The following is a 20412-nucleotide window of genomic DNA, read 5'->3' as shown; positions in this document are numbered from 1 at the left end:
ACTTATGATTATATACATATACATACTTTAGTTCATTATACTTGTTTGTGGAAGTTCTATCAAAGTCTCTACTATGATGTAGTTACTATGAAATGAAGTACTCTGTTAATATGACAAAACTTAATATCCCTTCTCTGTTAATCAAGAGTCTTAGCAAGACTCACAAACATATTTAATATCAAGGGTATAAGAGTTTACTATATCTATTCCATGTTTACCTATCCGAGTTAATTAACCTTGCTCCATTACATAAATATTTACCCTTATTCATGTTCCAAACAACTTTCATAGAAGAAATATTACTTTATACTTTTGACGTATGCATCAATAGTGAGTTTTAATCCTACACTTCTAGTATTTAAAACTCCAAGAATCTAATTAGTTAGATTCTCTTCATCGGAGAATTTAATTAGGATCCCTTATTGATATGAAAATTTAACATTGGAAGTTATGCATACAATCATAGGCCTATACCTTAACTTAATTAATGAAATTAGCGTGAGTATAATATTCAACCTATAATAACTATACTATAATATTATATATAGAGAATTTTTTTCATACCACTTTCTTTCATCCTTTCATCAAAGTTAATTCTTGGTATATTTCCACAACATCAACAGAACTCGTAAACAACAAATAACTTTAATGAATAGAGAATTCAACATGTAAATAGTAAAATCACAATCATCTGACCATAACTAGTTGCTTGGGTATATTTAGGGAGAGAGTATGTTCCTCCCTACAAAAAAATTATAACGACAATTCTCCCTGAGCTTAGAATTCTTGCCTCTAGGAACCAACAACCTTCCCTATACTCCTTAGTGGTTTTCTTATAGTTCTTCCTAGCATATTTTTCCTTAGAAGTGTCATTTTAGTGTCTACAATCCTTAATTACCTGGGCTTTTATTTCAAATATGATAAATTATTTCCCTTTTTCTTTAAATCACATGTTTCTCTCCTTATGTGCTTTTATTTTTGTTTTCACCCAACTCAGAAATTCTCTCCAACTAAATTTTTTCCTGAAGTGGATACCCCAGTTTCTTTGTCTCCATCGAAGTCTGAATCAGAGTATCCCATCAAGTTGAAGTCGTCCACCTATGTATACTTGATTCCAAAGTCTTGATTTCCCTTCAAGTACCTCAGAACTCTTTTTGCAGCAGACCAATGTCCCTCACAAGGTATTTGCATAAACCTGGAGAGGATTCTAACTTCAAACGAAATGTCTCGTCTGGTAGTACTTAGGTAGTTGAGACTTCCTACAAGCTGTCTATACTTTGTCGCATCCTCAAATTCTCTTCCTTCAATAGATGTGAGCTTTAAGTTTTGTTCCATTGGAGTAGTAAGAGGATTGCATTCTGTCATGCCAAACCTATTCAACAGATCTCCAATGTTTTTCTTTTGAGAAAGAAATATGGACTTTGGATGTTGGGTTACTTCAATGCCAAGATAGTAATGAACATAGCCAAAATTAGTCATTTCAAAAATTTTCCCCAATTCCTTCTTTTTGGATGCAATGTAGCTTTCATTGTTCCCTATCATCAAAAGATCATATACATATACCACAAGATATACAACTGTTTTGCCAAATTTCTTGACAAATAAAGTTGCATCATCACGATCATAATGTTTGAAATTGAGTTTCAAAAGATGCTCAGTTAGTTTCTCATACCAGGCTCACGGTGCTTGTTTGAGGCCATACAAGGACTTCACAAGTTTGCATACTTTATGTTCATGTCCTTTCATAGCAAATCCTTCAGGTTGAGACATAAAAACATTCTCTTTTAGATCTCCATTTAAGAAAGCGGCTTTTACATCCATTTGATGGAATTTCCAACCATTCTGAGCCGCTAGTGCAAAGAGTGTCCGGATGGTAGCCCATTTTGCTGTGGGGGCAAAAGTCTCCTCATAATCAACCCCTTCCTTCTGTGCAAAACATTTTGCTACAAGCCTAGCTTTGTGCTTGTCAAGTGAGCCATCAGCTTTATACTGGTTCTTGTAGGCCCACTTGCAGCCAATTGGTTTGGCTCCTAATGGAGGAACAACTAGCTTCCATGTGCAGTTATTTATGAGTGTATCAAAATCCTTTTGCATCACTTCTTTCCATTCATCATGAGAAGCAACTTATTTGAAGGAAGTTGGTTCAAAATTTGTAGACAAGTTCAATTCACAGTCATAAGAAACATCCATATCAATAGGTGAATTAGAGTCATCCACATCACCTCCATTTTGCTGGTTTGAATTTCTAGTTCCTATCTTTCCAACCCCATCAAGATGAAGACTTTCAAGTGTCTTTGTCAGCCAATTTGCGGGACCTTTCTCAGATGGTCTAGGTTGCTCTGTTGATTAAGTTGGGACTGAATCAAGATTGAGTCTCCCAATTCTATCAATCACGTCACTTAAAGCATCATCCGTTGTTGGAGTTTCATGCGGGGGAGAGTGTTCTTCAGAAGAAGAGTCCACATGTTGATCTAGTATATGAAACCCCCCTTCAAGATGTGGAATCTAATTATCAAATTCTTGAAATGATTTTTCTTTTTCGAATCTATCCAAGCAATCAAGTTGCTACTCAACAACATTGTCAGTTTTAGATGATTCAAGAAAAATTACATCTCTAGATACAGCAAACTTTTTATTTACTTCATCATAGAGATGGTATGCTTTGGAGGTATATGAATACCCCAGGAAGATACACTTGTGACTTCTAGCACCAAGTTTGTTTCTATGTACCTTTGGTATCAAGGCATAACAGGTGGAACCAAAGACCCTGAGATGCTTTACCGAAGGAACATGTCCATAACACATTTCATAATGAGTCTTGTTTCTAATAGCATTAGATGGACATCTATTCTTTATATATGCAGCACATAGAACAACATCAACCCAAAACATTATCTTTATATTTTTGAAGAAGAACATGGATCGTACCATATTTAAGATTATCCTATTCATTCTTTCAGCTACACCATTCTGTTGGCGATTATAAGGCACAGTTGTTTGATGTTTGATCCCATGTTGGTGAAGATAGTTTAAAAATTCATTTGATGTGTATTCTTTTCCATTATCAGTGCGAATAGACCCAATATGAGATTGTGCATCATTTTCGAACCATTTATGAAAATTCTTGAATGTTTGAAAAGCATCAGATTTGTTCTTCAATAAACAAACTTAACACATTCTAGTGTACTCATCAATAAATGTCATCATATATTTATTTCCATTTGCAGAAGGAATAGGAATTAGACCACATAAATCTGAATGAATGAGTTCAAGTTTTCTATGTGCTCTTAAATGTGAATCATGAAAAGACTGTTTGCTATGCTTTCCTAGAATACAAGCATCACATCGCTTAGGTTTCCTAGGAATTGTAGGCAAACCAGCAACACCATTTTTCTTGAACAAGTGGAGGCTGTCATAGTTCAAATGTCCAAATCTAGCATGCCATAATAAACTTGATGGAAGTGTACCTTCTTCATGATGAAAATTGTATGAGAAATGTTGTGCACGAGCAGAGGTTCCTTGCAGCTGGAGAAGTCTTTCTTCTTTTATTCCCCTCATGACAAGTGAGTGGTCAGATGCTTTTCTTACCTCAAGCTTGCCATCAAACATATGAATGGAGTGACCTTGTTGGCGGATGTGAACCAAGGATGGAAAGTTTCTCTTGAACTGTGGGAGATATAGAACATGATGCAGAAGAAAGTCTGGAAGACCAGGCAATTTAAGCCTGAATGTGCCAAGCCCTGATGGCTTGATTTTTGATTGGTCTGCAACATATACTACTCCATCAACATTGTCAGTAAATTCTTCAAAAAATTATTTTCTATGAGTCATGTGGGAGGTTGCTCCTAAATCAAGCAACCAATCATTTTTCCAAGAAGCAAGTGAAGCATTAAAAAAATCTTCATTTACTCCAATATTACATTGTGCCACAACATAGTGAGCTGATTCAGGTGCTTTACCTTTGTCTGTATCATCAGTTTTACCTTTGTGTTGGTTTCTTTTCTGCTCAATTTTGTCCCATGGTAGCTTGCATGTAGAGGCATCATGTGATCAATTTCCTTTGCAGTGAATGCAATGAAAATCTGCCTTTTCTCCTTGAGAGTTTCTGCCCCCCGCCTCTGAAATATCTTCCTCTACCTCTTGAATGCATACTATAACAAAAAAATACTTCTACTGGAAAAAATCTGTGTGCTGTAAAAATACTTCTGCTGATAGAAAAATACTTCTGCCAATATACAGTAAAATTGTACTTCTGGTGGTAATTTTTTGTTTTGCTTAAAATTACAATTCAAAAGGGAGTTCTCTCCATATAGGGCTTTGTATTGTCTTTTTCTTTAATGAAAATATAAAACATAGATCAGTTATGCATTCTCAAAATATTTCAAATCTCTTCATCATTTTTTTCGCAACATTCCTGAGTTGTTTTACATGAAAAGGAAACAAAGCTATCTGAATCTGGTCTTCACCAATCTAATCTCAACGTATATACAATAAAACTTCAATACAATTCCATGTGTTAAAAAGCGTTAAGAGTACATTCAACAATGTTCAAAGCATATCCAACGCGTGGCTATTAACACATTTTACATGCCAAAAAGTCTTCAACATATATACCAAAAACTTTCAAAGTATATGCCAACATTATGTGAAGAAACTTCAACGTGTATGCCAAAAAAACTTCAACATATATACCATCATTCACGCAGCAAACTCAGGTGCCTTTTCCATGTTTTTCAGAACCTGTTCTGTTTGGTCCTCCACATTGTCTGAGATAAACTTTCCAGTCTCAGGAATAAGACCTAATACACCAGAAACAAATACAAGATTGTTAGCTTTAATTGCTTGAGAATAGGGACCCAATGTTGTTGGTGCCTTGTCCATTTGTACACCCTCCTTCAAAGTAGCAGCATGAACCATGCAACGAGCTGCTACGATCCATGCAAAGGGCTTGGGATGGCAGCTGCTGTGGCATAATACTACAGTCAAGTAACAAAAGCTTGCTGCTCCCTGTGTTAATATTGTGGGGGCTCGTTTGTAAAACTCTGTGAGAGGGCTGCCATTTAGGCCAGCATTAAAGAATACCAAGAGCAGCGTATATGTGACAGCGTTTATATGGAGGGAGCAACGTAAATCATATTACAGGTAGAGTTCAACATATGGGTGGACAAAACTGTTGTAAACATTAGTAATGGTGGAGTAATTATAGAGCACAGGTCGTGGGTTGAAACTCACAGTAAATACATGCATATAACACATATCAAACTATAACTCTCACACAACGAATCGACTCCTTAATGCACTTCAACGAATACATTAAACAATGAATGAGATTTTGTAGGGATATGACAGAGATGTCAGCCTGCAGAACATGGGTAGAATATAAGCAGAATATGTAGGAGGGAGTTACAAAGCAGAGGGAAACTAAAAATGGTGTTGGCTCTGATACCATGTCAGACCAGGCAGTAACTCCTCAACCAAAAATTGATTCGTGTTTATTCCTTCAGGTAGGTCTTCATTATATACATGAGGGAGAGACTGTTCACTTCATCTCCTGATGACTGTTCATATTACTTATTTATCTATTTACATTATATTCACCCAATCATGAGGATTAGGTGTCAACATATTTAGCATAATATTTATCTCCCATTGTGCTATTCTTAAATTGGTAGTGTTTCTCGTATGATATTTAGGAGAATATTTGGGAAGGTCCACTATGTGTACTTGACCACTGTAAAAAAATTTATAAATAGAAGTAAGTCTCTATTGTTCATGTTCTCTTTCCATATTATTCCCAAACAACTCATTTACTCTTAAAATTTAAAATAATTACATATTCAATAAATTTCAATGCTAGCTTCCATAGCCAATAAGTTATGTCCTTAAAAATAAAAACACAGAGGTGTCACATCTTCCCCCTCTCAAACTAAACATCATCGTTACTGTTCTTCCTTTAGTTCCCTCTACTTCTGGAACAAGGTAGGCAATTCTTCACACATTTTATCCTCCATCTCCTAGGTAGACTCTTTTAGAATGAAGTGCTTCCGTTGCACTTTAACCTTGGTGATGGCTTGATTGTGGAGCATGATTTCCCTTTGATCTAATATTTTTAGGGGTTTAACTTGGAATTTTCCTTCTAGTTCAACCTGAACAACATTCCAATCAATCACATGAATATTGTCATGAATATCCTTTTTCAATAAAGAAACATGAAAAAAACTATGCACTTTTATATGACCTAGTAGTGCTAGACAGTAGGCCACTAACCCAACTATAACTAGTATCTCGAACGGTCAGTAGAACCTAGGTACTAACTTAGCACAAGTTTGTAATCTCAAAATAATTTTCTTTGGATTAACTTTGATGTATACATGTTCTCCAATGATGTAATACTTGTGGATTGTCTTCTCATTTTTGTAACCCTTCTACCTATCATAGGAAGTATCTAAATCTTCTCTTATTTTCATTACAAATTGTTCCATTTTCTTGAAAAGGATCAAGTCCTAAAATCAACCTATCTTTTCGATGACTCCAAATCAAAGGAGTGTGTCATTTCCACCCATAAAAAACTTCAAATGGGCACACATCTTCCAATATATGATATATTCTTTCCATGTTTTCATTTGTTTGAGGATGGTCAGTTGTACTATGTTGAGTTACATACCCATTTCTCCAAATATTTTATTCCATAAATTAGAAGTAAATTTAGCATCCTTATCTAATATAACTATTTTCATTATTCCATGTAACAAAAAAAAATTTCATGAAAATATTTTCAATCTGTGGTGTTGTGTATGTGCAGTGAACATGTATAAACTAAGTTTCCTTGCTTAAATTTTCTACTACTACCATAACTCAATCATGATGCCTCTTAGTTCAATGTATACCAGTGATAAAATCCTAAGAAATGAATTCCCACCTCCATTATGAAATGGGTAATGGGTTTAGTAGTCCAGATGGGTGTTGGTGTTCCACCTTAACCTACTGGTACTCTAAACACTTGGCTAAATATTCAACTACCCTCATTTTATACCTAACCAATAAAATTATTTTCTTAAAGTTGTGATCATATTCTAATATGAATGGTGACCTGAATAAAGCTTCTAATGATGTTCACTAAAAAATAGTTGCTTCAGGGTAGACTCATTTGGAACATATATTTTTCTCTTGAATGTTAACAGTCCATGTTGGCTTTCTACATAACCATGCAAATCTGTATGGTGGATTTTCTACTACAACTTCTTATAAACACCATCTTTTAAAGATTCTACCCTTATCTTCACTGCAAAATTTGTATTTACATTACTATCAACAATTTTAGCTACTTGATTAGCACTTCTAGTTAGGGAGTCTACTAATTTATTCTCCTTCCCATTTATGTGTTTGATGTCAAATTCAAATTCACTCAAGAAGGCCATCCTTCTTGCTCTTCTCGCATTCAAATATGGTTTACTAAAAAAAGATATTTTAAACTTATGTGGTAAATAATAAGAGTAAACTTTTTCCTAACAAATAATGCCTCCACATTTTTAATGCATGTATAACAACAACCAATTCAAGATCATAAACAGCATAGTTTTTCTCATGAATCTTTAATTTTCTTGATTCGTAAGAAACTACATAATCTTCCAGCATTAAGACACCACTCAACCCATTAAGACATGCATATGCACACACAATAAAGTCTTTTTTTGGATCAAATTTTTTTAATATTTGAGCTATTGTTAATAAGTATTTTAATTCTTCAAAACTCTATTGAGAATTTGGTGTCCAACTGAACTTCAATACTATTTTCTGCAAACAGGTGATAGGATAGGCTAGTTTTGGAAAGTCTTCTATGAATATTCAATAATATTGACTAATGTCCATAAAGGATATAATATCTACCACATCCTTAGGTATTGGTCAGTTCAAAATGGTCTTGACATTTTCAGGATCAACATATATGATTTCCTTATAGATCATATCTCCTAAATATTGAATTCTTTCTTTATAAAAATCACATTTGTTGAAGTTTGCATACAATTGATGTTACCATAATTTTCGTAACACTACGCTCAGATTATATTCATGTTATTCTTGGTTTTTCAAATATATCAGAATATCATCAATCAGAACCAATACGAACTTATCTAGATATTTTTTGAACACATTATTCATTGCACACATAAAAGTAGCAAGTGCATTGGTAAGGCCAATAAATAGTACCGCAAATTTGAAATCTCCAGACTATGTTCTCAATGCAGCCTTATGTATGTCCTAAAATTTGATTCTTAATTGATGGTAACTTTATCTTAGATATATTTTTGAAAACATTGTTTCCCCTCAAACTTGATCAAATAAATCATTTATTTGGGGTAAAGAATATTTATTTTTTATTGTGTTTTAACTGTCTATAGTTTATGCACATTTGTAAGGTTCTTTTCTTCTTCCTTAGAAACAACACTGAAGGGGGAACATTTGGTTGAATGTATCATTTATCTAATAATTCTTGGAACTACATTTTCAACTCTGTGAGTTTAGGCACACTCATCCCATAAGGTGCTTTGGACATAGGTGTAGACTCTGGTACTAAATCAATTGGAAAACATATGTATCTTCTTGGCAGTAATCCTAGAATTTATTCTTGGAATACATCTTTGAATTCCTTAACTATTTCCATGATCTCTATAGTTTTATTTTATATTTTCTATGTACTTTCTTCTATCTAGACAATAAACAATTTACAGCCTTTTCGGGAACACCTTTTTAGATGTAAGGATAAAGTTTTTGGTTGTAGGTAGGCCTAGGTATGCCTTTATCACTTAAACATTTCCTTCTTTAGTGACACAATTAAAATTTTTCTATAAACAACTAATTATATATTTATTTTTCTCTAGCCAATCCACTCTTATGAACAAGTCATATGAACCTAGAGGTGATATGTTCATATTTAATTATGTTTTACATCCATTTAAATTTACAAGGAACTGTTTAACCCATTTTGTCACTTTTATTTTAATTCCTATAACTAACTTAAACAATGATGAATTTTTAAACCTTTTTGTTCTTAACCTGGATCTTTCCATAACTTGTGGACGGAAATAACTAAGACTAGTTGCTAGATCTACTAAAACATATAGAGGATGGTCTAGTATTATACCATCAATTTTGATCATGGTTTACTGATTCTCTGCTTGTCGATCTTCTAACACACATTAATCTTTGGTATATTTTTGGCTACATTATTTACCGTGGATGCTTCTTGTATATCCTACAATGCTTTAATTAATATAATACTGTATGGGAAGTTTCTCAGGAAATGGGGTTCTCCATACACCCAACACTTTAAAGGTTCTCCCTCTCTTCCATTATTTCTTCCTTTACTATTCGGATCAATTTGTTTCAAAGTGGTTTGAGACTTGGCAGGTTGCGGTTGACTATTTCGGTTAACTTCTTGGGCTGATGGTTTTTCCACCAAAAAAAATAGAATAGAGGATTTGATTTCTTAATTCCAGTTCCAAAGATGTTTTTCTCTTTATTAGGCTAGGATTTTGAACCTTCAAATTTCTATTTGAATTGTTCATAAAATATTCTCAATTTCTGTATGGCTTTGTCCATAGTCTTTGGATTTTCAAATTCAATTATTTCCTTGTATGAGATAGGAAGGAAGTTCATAGAAGATTGAATTTTTACTTTTTCCTCTCAAATGTATCGAACATATCTTAATAGGTTTGTAAAATTTGTCACAAATTTATCCATACTCAATTTCCCCAATTTTAGATCATGAAACTCCTTGGCATGCTCATCACAATACCCCTTAGTTAGGTATTTTTCTTGAACTATCTTCAAAATTCTTCCTAGGTGACTATCTTTTCTTCTATACGATGTATTGCTTTTGCTTCCTACCACCATAGTGAAGATTTTCTTCGAAATTTATATACTACTAATGTGGCTTTTAAACTGCTGCAGTATTATTATACCTGAAAATACCTGGTTATATTCAACATACAGGGTTTTGCAAGGTAATTTTTTTCTCCATCAAATGTGGGTGGTCTGATCTTTTTGAACTCTCCATGGAGTTATGTTTTCTTTTTATTTCTCGATTTGGTGGATTTTTGATATATTTTATCTTACTCTTCTTCACTCTCAAGTTTTTCATATTAATTTTTAGACTTATCATGCTCACTTTAAACATTTTTCCACTTTAAGTGGTCTTCTCTGCCCCCCTCTACTAATGTTTTTTTGAGTTTTATGTGTTGACTTTTTAGTCAAATATTTAATGAACTTCTCTTGCTTTACACTTTCCTTCAACAAATGCCCATTGTGTGCCTTGATATTGGCCATGTATTGCCTGATGTCCCTTACAATATCCATAAATTGTGTTTTTGTAGGTCACATTTCATCTCCCAATTGAACCCAAATATGTTCTCCTTCACAAAAATATTTGGTACAAGCCTTTCTTCCGTCACTGCACTCTTCTTTGTCTTACTTCTATATTTCGTTACAAAAATATTGAAATAGTTTTTCAAAAAAAAAAACATTTTTCTACATAACTTTCTTTAAGTTGTGGGTTGGCTCTTAGGCCTTAAACTCTGAACCTACAACTCTGATACCACATGTAAAATACCTCATCCACATACTAGTTTTTTCTTTCTTTCTTTAATGATGTAAATTACAATTGAGTTATCATTTCTAAATAGTTTATATATCATCATTCTATCATCTTCATTCTATCTTCTTCATTTGGGTTGTAAATAATTTCTCCATTAATTTCATTATCACTTTATTAGTAATAGAGGTATTGTACATTCAATTCACTTTTCATTAATTTCATTACTTCCTCATAATATGGAATGATTTATATGCTTAAACTATCGCATATGAAATCTCATGATGGTTATAGCTCAAGTATTTATACTTTGGTCCATTCTAAAGTGACTTAACTACTTTTTGAAAGTGATTTAACATACACTCAATGAAAGGTTAATATAAAAGGTTTAGTGAAATAGAAATACCCAATGTATGTACCACAAGCTTTGTTGTACCTATTTATTTGTTTAAATACATATACCATGGGTTATTTTCTTTATTTGAAATAGAATTCATGTTCAAACCATATAACACATTCACCTATCCAAAGAAATATAATGTAATCAATTTATTTTAACAACCCTTACATATTAGTGTTAATATATTTATGTACTAACCTTTATTGACCCTTTAATGAATACAAGGTCACGAGAGTGTTGTTCCCTCAAGAAATAGATCATTTTAGCATACAAGTAACTATGTGATATTTCATTTCCAATGTTCAAAACTTACAGATATATGATTTAATTCCCTTTTCCACATAGGCACATGTTTAATAGTGTGGTGCATCTGATGCACATGTCTCATATCTGATCAACCACATATATACTAGTCCATGTTCCTTCACATGAATTTTCTTGCAAGGCATACCTCATTGATCGATGTTTTTAGTTGGTCCTGGAAATATAACAACGGTTATAAAAAGGGGAACTGTACAGGGTCAAGAACCCTAATTCAATTTTCCATTTGATCATTGCATTTTTCCATATACAACCAAAGTGTCACTATGTTCTGATGTTCTTTCCAATAGATTTCATTGCCACCTTGCCTACCTTTTTCAACTAGTATTCTTTCTTGTTTTTCCATTTATATTTGTACATAGAAGAGAGACACATTGTATACTTGTGACAGAAGGTGATGGTTATAAAAATTATGGTTCACAATATATTAATTTACCTTTTTCCATCTCCCCTCTAGTGTTTATTCTGCTAATTCATGCTTTTGTTCCTCTTGGAAAACTGTAGGAAATGAAATCAATCTTATCTTAAAATGGAAAAAAATATTTCGTCATGGTAAAATTTCCTGAGTGCATTGGTATTCCTCATCATTCCAAAAGGTAATTAGCTATGATATGGTTTAATTCTTCGTTAATTTACTATATATTTGGAGTTCCATTTTTTTTATCACACTCATGATTCTCCTTTTGTACATGGTTTGGTGTGTCCATGGTTTCAGCCTCTCAATTCCTTGGTAAATTAATTGTGGATTTGACTTTGAAGTTGTCCTCTTTTCATTTCAAAGTTTGGGTCATGGTTTGACCTTGGGTTTTTCCCTGGAAAACCTAAATATCATGTATTGAAATTTATGTGTACTCTGGACATGGTCGTGGCCCTTTTTATGCTTGAAGTCAAGTCTTAATTATTTTAATCTCTTCCCTCTTATAGATGGTTTGATTCCTCTATACTTCACAGACTTGTAGTTACCCTTCTTTTCAGGTTATCATATGAACCTAGGGTTCTAACTAGAAACCTATTGTAGCTGCTACAACCTACCTACAAAATTTTTTCCATGCCTTGATTTCGGAGCCTCCCTTTGAATATAAAAATTATTGTTTCAACTTGCATCAATTTCTCTTCTTGTTTTACTATCTATCAGAATTACTAATTCTCTCATGTTAAGCTTGTGAAGTCTTAATTATGCTTCCCTTTTAACAAATACTAAGCACTCTTTGATGACTGCTAGTCCTTGTTGAAAATACCTATACAACTTCTAAATATTAACAAAGCACTTTTGTGAATCAAGCTAAGTCTTACCATGATGACACTATTTTCACGCCTTGCTTTGAGGGATTGTGCAATCTTCTATCATAGCAACTGCACAACACCTTGCCGAAGTGAGCTATGCAAACCTTTGATACTAAAAACTGTAGAATCCACTTTGAAAGAAAATTGTGTAGTTCCTCTATCAAAGTGAACTATGCAGTTCCCAGAGTTAGCCAACTACACATTCCTAGAAAATAGGAAGTGCACACTTCCCAAGTACAACCATGCACACTTCTAATTATACGTGAAACATGTGTTCTAAATTGATCACCCGACATGCATTAGTCAACTAAGAGTGGCTCTTTATTTTAGACAGGAAAAAATGAAACTGTCATGCTAATCTCATGAGTTCTTGTCTATATAATCATTCCATCCTAGACCTCATTCTCACACTGATATTTGGAGCTCTAACTATTCTCATGACCACAAGGAGCTTCAGATTCAATTTGTGATACTTTTTTAGTAAGTTTCTCAATTTTTGCTTTTTGCCGTTTTTCTTTCATTTTTGTCACTTTTACTTTTGCAAGTTTCATTTTTTCCTGCTTTTCATGTAAAAAGTGTCATTTTAAACTATTATTAGCTTATGCAACTATCGTTTCAGTATTTTATACCTTTTTCTAGTGTCACTTTGCATTCCTTGACTTTTTTCCTATGAGTAATTGTTGTGGTTGGGTGTATTTATGTATGCATGTTCTCCTCCTTTCATTACAATTCTTTCTCAATATAAGTGACTTGTTTGGATAAATATTGCACCTATCCACTTCCTTCCTCCCTTCAACTAGTAAATCTTGGGACTTTCTCTTTGTCGGAGAAAACTACGTAGATCCCGGAGGCTTCCTTCCCTCCTTAACTATGCATTACGCAATATCATTCAATAGAGGTTCCCCCTTTCCCTTGATATCTATTTACTGTGAAATCCCTCAGCTCCCAAGTTGCACATTTTACAATCACAAGAAACATTCAGGCCTTCGTATCATATGTAAATGCACACTGTGCAGTACAAGTCCTCTCTCCAGACCCAAATACACATTCCACAATTTCAGTCCTCAGTCAGTCTTCCTTGCTATCAGGAACCGTGCAATCCTTCCTCATATCTATAGAGTGTGCATTTCCAGTGACTGGTGAGGTCACCCTATCTCCCTTGTGCTTGGCATTGAAAAATCCCTCTTTTAAGTGGTTATCTTATGCTTTGAATTAGTTTTTTTATTTTCTGATCTCTTTTAGAACTAACCTTTTATCTCCATGAGTGCATCTATTTCACTAGGTATTGCAGATCCAGGATACATCAACCTCTCATCATATACTAGAATCATTCCTCTGAAGAAAGGATCATCAAAGGAGGTCAAAAAAATCATTACTAATGATTTCATGGAAAATGGCTTGACATGAGTACCTATCTTGTCAGACACAAAATGCTATATTGAAAAAGATTCCACTATTACACGACTCACCAACAAAGGTGTATTCAATTCAAAGGAGTTCACAAACGATCTAGAATATATGGAATTCTATGAGAACATCAAGCGATCAAGGGTCCACAAGTTTTCCTTCATATATCATGTGCTACCTTCTGTCTATGTCATCAAATGTATATTGTAGGGTCTACACACTAAGAACATTGTGCTCAATGATGTTAGTGGGAAACAACTTGTGTCATAATAGACACATGATTTTCACTCATACTACAAATTTATGAATCCTGGGTAGCACTTGCATTCCTAGTTTTATGCAACTTGGGGTTATTTGAACACTAGATAAGTGATCAAGTCATGGTGGTAGGAGCCAGAAAAGTTTCTCTAAAAGCCCGATAGTACCTACAAGGTTACTTCTCTCATAAAACATTACAATTACTTGATGGCTATGTGTGATAGGATCTATGGATGAAAGAATGTTGAATCCTTTGATGAAGGCTTGATCTTCATTCTTTGTCCTCTCATCATAGAATGGAAATTATTCAATTTGGAAAATTTGTTGTCCCAATAGGTGAAAGTCAATTTAAACAAGGTGAAAGAACCACAACAAGGAAAGAAGCCATAGTTTTACATGTCTTCCTACTTACTGGATGGTAATTGTGCTCACCATGAATTTCCATGTATATATTAAAGGTGGACCCAAGAGAGATCCCTATCAATGTGTATTATATATATTTTTCAGAGTACAACTATATAGGAGTGTATGAAAATCCTGATGAGCACTTCTTCATGATTTTATATCATATTATCTTTTAGGAAGAAGCCTCTTGCATATCACATGAGGCTAGGAGAGCAGTTATTGAGATAGTAGATTAGTTTACTTCACCCGAGGGCACATATGTCTGTGTGTTCGGTTCTCATAAGCCTCCACATATTTTTCCAAGGTATTTGATAGATAAAGTGGTCAGGCAGAAGGTTTCTTATCATGTTAGAAAAGGTCTATCTCATTTGATGTATGGAGAGGAAGAAGGTACCTTGGCCTTCCTTTCCTCTACAAGTGGGATCCTATGAACTCAAGAGCTTAAAGTTTTTAGAATTAGAAGTTGAGGAACTTATCAAACTTAAGTTCAATGAGATGTGCTTCCATAGATATGATCCTAGAGGAGTGTGTAAATGACATTATGCAAAGTTTCACTTTTCCTGCCATTATGAGTCCTATTTTCAAAAGGACGAAGAAGAGATAAAGAATTGTTATAATACCTCCAAACAATATGCACTAAGAAATGAGGCATGAAATTCTAGTGTTGTTCATGAGTAGGATATTTTCAAGGAAGGGAATCAGCAGGATGTGCCCACTTCAGTTAGCCTTGCCAAGTATTAGAGGAAAGTTGTGCATATTAATTTGGCCTTCCTGCTTACCCCAGGAACAAACACAGTTGTCTCTATACCTTCTCAGTTCAACACAACATAAAATTATGCACAATCACAATGTTTCGAGTTGGGAAGTGTAGTGTAGCTTGTGATCTTAAGATTTACAGAGTATAATTTTTCATCTTTGGTGTTGCTCCAGGACCAGCAAGCCTACAAAGTACCCTGTCGAAGTCATGCAAGAACACAAACATTTCTCCACTTTCAGTGAGCCTAGACAGTACCCTGGTGGAGTTACTTGCTTCACCTCTGTACAGAGGAAGCCTTTCTCTTATTTGAACTTTATTTATTTATTTTGTTGCAGAAGAAGGATCCAGACTTATTAAGACTAGAAAAGGTTGTTGTTGGGTACTAAAAGGTTTCATTGAAAACTCCTAATTGCCTCACGTTAATTATCAACATGGGTAACTATTTTTGTCCCAAGAGTGTACACAATATGTGCAAGCTATAAATCCAGAGAGTAATGCTTTAGACTAAGTTATTAAATTCAATACAAGAGTAAACGGATGCAATCATAAATCTCAGGCTTGTAACTTTAAAGGAAATAATTCATCTAAGCATCGTGACTCTATCTTAGACAACTCTGTAATTCAATCTTAATCAACCAAATTCAAATGAAAATCAACCGAGAGCACTATAGTATTAACTGAGCTCTTTCAACTGGACTTAAACTATTGGATAGAAGGAAATCATTTGATCAATCACACTCTATTTTGTAATTAAGCCGAAATGATTCTTAAACAGATAACTAATTCAATCAACAACGTGAATTTAAATAAAACAAACTATGTCTACGCATTAATGAAATGAATACCAGCAATTTGATTCAACAAAAATAAATCAATTCAAAAGATATAAAGCAGAATAACTTGCAGGAAATGGAAAATGCATAAAACAAGGAACAACAGTAAGTTCCACCAACATAATCGTGTTCCTCAGAATCACCCTTATGTAAATTAAAATTACAATCCAAGTAAAAGGTGAGAGATCCCTCTTCAGTCTTCTCTTTTATAGTCAAAAGGGAAAGATAAATGTGATCCCTCAGGATTAGGAGATCCTGAGGGATTCACAACTAAATGCTATCTTCAGACAATTCTTCTATCTCACGCTGATCTTCTTCACTCATTCCTTGGTTCGTTTGTGTTATTCTCTATACCAATAGGTGTCATATATCATGATTGACTTGATGAGCTATGTATTACGTTCATACCTTTACTTGTTGCAAATGTTTTCCATATTTGCCAAAAAATAAAAAAATTTAAAAAATGTAAAGACGGTATACCCTAAAAGAAAAATCAAAGGGTGAAAAGAATAAAAGATGGTCAAAAAATGAAAGAAAATGAACCCCAACAAAAAGAAATACCAGGAAAGTGTGCAAGTCTAAATGCCACTACTTTTTACTTTTGCATAATAAAAAATTGTGTGCAGTTTGTCACTTATGCCACAATTCATGAAGAGTCAAATAGTTTAAACTTGGCTAGTCATTTTTCAATTTCATGTTGTAGAGATAGAGAATAAAATCTGACCAAACTATATAATCTTGGCAGATAAGTAGATAGGTAGAGTGAATAAAAGGAGCTCAACAGTTTAATCTAAGCCCTTGGATATAATAAGGCCAAACTTAGATAGATATCTACATGTAAAAGAAAAGAAAAGTTTATAAGGGTTTTCTAGTCTAAGTGCACCCAAAGAAAGAAGTAAAAATGCTAGGTTAAAGTAGGTAGGGTAGGTAGATGATGGTTGCAGAGTTATATGTGATGAATGATGACTCTAAATGTGTTAATATTTTACTTTCATCACAAGGCCAAGGCATGTATTATATTGAAAACGTTTCAAGCAAAGAAAAGTCATAATAATTAACTCCCCTTCTCATTTTCCGTAAATTTTCACTAATTTCCCCTAAGTACTAAGGTATTTGCTAAATTAGAGGGGCTCAGAGCATTTCTCTGACTTCTAGAGGGACCGGACCCTTGACCCAATAATTTATAAAGCCTAAGTACTTAAAACCATTCATAAATCATTCATTCCCCTTCATAAGTTTTTTCCTAAGTAAAATTCTATTTTACTTAGGAAAATTACAATATTTCTCATAAAAACCTTTTTCACTTTAAGCCTAAGTTTCAATACACACATCAAATGTTTTTATACTTAGCATTTTTTCGTTCATTATGACATATTAACTATTAACTTGTATTAATTTATAAATCCCTTATAAAGTTTACCCTGTCCCGTATTATTGTAACTATATAAAACCCCGAATTTCTATATATCCCGGCCATTGGTTAGTTATAACCATAATACATCCTTAATCGGGATTAATTAGTTAAACAGTAACTAGTTAATGACCCTTAATCCCCCGCCACATTAATAAGGGATTAATTAACCCTCACAGTTAATTAACTTCCTCCCCGTCAAATCCCGTCAACCCCGATATGATTAATTAATTCTTAAAAGTATCGGGCCCCCTTCATCAAATCTCTGCCATATTATATTCTCGACAGTCGTCTGATCAAGACCCCAAGATCTGATGGTTATTATCAATATCGCACGACCCTTTACGATCGCGCACTAGCGCGTGATCGCAAAGCGGTTTTTGAACGGTGCCTCCGCCACGAATCGAGTAATCTATGGAATCAATAGCTTGAGGCCAAATACCGGCCCCCCTCCAATAGTAGTGCAATAGAAATCGTTGACCACTTTATAATAAATGACAAAATGTCTCGTCATTTAGTTGCCGCCAATTGTCATTTTCATTCACCTGCCAATATCAACCATTTACCCGTTTAAACACAAAAACACCAATTTTGGTCCTTTTCATCTGATTGTGAAATAAAACCCTATGTAACCCATCTGCGCCACCTCAATCCTCTGTTAACCAATTTGAGCATGGTTTACTTCCCGAAAAGCATTCTGGACTCACTCTAGAGACCTCTCAAGCTCAAATGAAACCTTTTTGATCTCCCCAGCAAACCAATGCTTTCTTAACAATTTGTTTTGTTTTACAAGTAATCAGAAGACCACATCCTTGGATAAATAGTCTTAATACTAGTCATAAGACATGTTTATTCCAAGATTGTTATCAAATCTATTCAAATAGAGATGGAAAATAAAATGTACAGTTGAAAGACAAGTAGAGGAAACATGAAATTAAATGATTTACTGTTGAAACAGACAGTAAAAACCTAAACTACACATTGAAGGCAAAAGGACACAGTAAAGAATAGTCAAAGTGTATCAGGATTAAAGAGTATTAGATTGAAGACCAAGTCAAGTAAATCAGCTAGCATGAAGATAAACAGCAGGGAAGACAGTTACAAAACAGAGTATACAAATTCATGTCAAAATGAAGACAAATGAAAAAACAGAGCAGTAAAAGTAAAAAGTAAACAGTAAATAGTAAAAGTAAATATGAAGACATTAAGGGTTAAACAAATATGAAAACACTTTCACCAACTATGATTAATTTTATCTAAAGTAAAAGTGAAAAACAATTGAAAGGAATTTAAGGTTAAAAGATGAAATCAGAGCAAAAATGGTACATTCTTCAGAAATTTCCTGTTTAAGTCATAGTTTTACAGAAACTATTGTGGCCAATAGAAGAAGTATGTTCAGAAACTGGAGGATTTTTTTGTTCACAAAAGGATCATCTACAAAAACCTCTCTCACTTTTTACACAGGTATTACCAAGAGGAAGACAAGTCCATCTCTTCATAGCCTATTTTTCAGTTTGTGCAAAGTCTTATTTTTGACATCTTTTTGCAAAGAATATTGTGAATAGTGGGAGATGAATTTTTGGACAATGAAAGAGGTTTATCTCAAACACATTATTATCTACAAAAACCTCTTTCACATTTTACATATCTATCATGGATTGAGATATAAAAGCGTATCATTGGGCCCTAATTTTGCAGAATTTCTGGGGCAAAATGCGCAAAGGAAGGATTTAGTTAGTGACTCGGATGCCTCATCATCAATTAAGAGCTGCTATAAAATTCAAATTTCTCTTCTTTTTCACCATTAATCCATAGAAATAGTGCCAAATACATTCATTAGTTTTGAATTTCCTTTATTTAAGTTCTATTAATGTAAACAGTTGGAGATATTTGTGAAACTAATCTTGATATTTTTCAAGATATTTCAGTTTACAATTACTATAAAAACTTCTTCATTTGAAGTATTTTGTGTGGATTCTTAGACATTGCTGTAAAACTAATTACTTTGGAATAAAGTGTTGTTGGAAAAATCTTGCATGGCTGGCTGGATGAAGAATTAATACAAAGGACTTTTCATAGGATTCATGTGTCAAACACCAGACAAATAAGTATCTTATATCTCATGTGTTATTGTTTTCATGTTTATTATATCAATTGTGTTTCATATCTAAATATCAAAATGAAAAGGAATAATTCAAAAAGTTCTCAAGTGAAATATGTCTTCAATCGTTTTTATTCTAAATGTTTTCCTTTAAACTAGCATAAGCAGTGAATTCTTAATTGCTCTTGTTTCCTAGTTTACTCATTTTGATGATTTAGTAAAAAATCTTTAATTTCTTTTTTTGTTGATCATCCAAGTTCCCTCCTCTTAAAACATGTTGAAGGATTCTTAATTGCCCTTCATCCGTTTTGAGTCCATTCCATCTTTTCAAATCTCTATTTGCTCCCTGTTTAGCTATCATTCCCTGTGAAGCCATCCTTTGTTGAAAAACCAAATCCAGTTGAGCCATCTTCTTTGAATCCATTAGCCCAATGGCCTAAAATATTTAGTCCTACCCCTCTGCTACTGAATTTCACCACCAAATACAATCAAAACTCCAAAGCTATCATAACTAGCCTAATATCTTCCAAAACAAAGCTAAACCTTAAAGAGAGAGCCCTCTCTGGTTACAGATTGGCTAGATTCTGTACCTAAAAGTTGGTTTGTGGTTACCTCGGACCCCTTTCCCTCTTCTTACAACTTCA

General features: G+C 33.8%; 1 pseudogene; it reads right to left on the bottom strand.

Moving 5' to 3' along the window:
• Positions 1-4698: 4698 nt before the first annotated feature.
• On the bottom strand, positions 4699-5243 carry LOC149239992 (reactive Intermediate Deaminase A, chloroplastic pseudogene; annotated as a pseudogene).
• Between the last annotated feature and the right edge of the window lie 15169 nt (positions 5244-20412).

This window comes from Pinus tabuliformis, chromosome 8 (assembly GCF_031772625.1).
Source record: "Pinus tabuliformis cultivar Carrire ecotype Pingquan chromosome 8, CPIR1, whole genome shotgun sequence".
NCBI classification, from domain to species: Eukaryota; Viridiplantae; Streptophyta; class Pinopsida; order Pinales; family Pinaceae; genus Pinus; species Pinus tabuliformis.
This window is presented reverse-complemented; position numbering and strand designations above follow the sequence as displayed.